General features: G+C 57.2%; 1 protein-coding gene across 1 annotated transcript in view; it reads left to right on the plus strand.

Moving 5' to 3' along the window:
- The window catches only part of CAPN15 (calpain 15), a gene marked incomplete at its 5' end in the record, with an annotated part of 3296 nt that overhangs the window by 333 nt on the left and 2706 nt on the right, over window positions 1-257 (plus strand). The window lies entirely within an intron of this gene.

Here is a 257-nt window from a genome sequence, read left to right on the forward strand (position 1 = left end):
CTCGTGTCCTGAAGAAAGCTGGGAATTGTTTGGGTTGGAAAAGACCTGTCGGGTCCCCGAGCCCGGCCGTTAACGTGCCCACGCCTGCAGCAGCTGGGTGCTGGCTCTTAACGCTGGAATGTAATGTCCTGAGTCAGTGGGAGGTCATCTCTGGGGTGGAAACGACCCAAACTGCTCGTTCCTGCCCCAAGGGTGAGGAGGTCCGGGTGTTCACTCTGAAACCTAGTGATATTTGAAATCGGCGGGAGAGACCGTCG

Source organism: Merops nubicus, unplaced genomic scaffold, assembly GCF_000691845.1.
Source record: "Merops nubicus isolate BGI_N331 unplaced genomic scaffold, ASM69184v1 scaffold39965, whole genome shotgun sequence".
NCBI lineage: Eukaryota > Metazoa > Chordata > Aves > Coraciiformes > Meropidae > Merops > Merops nubicus.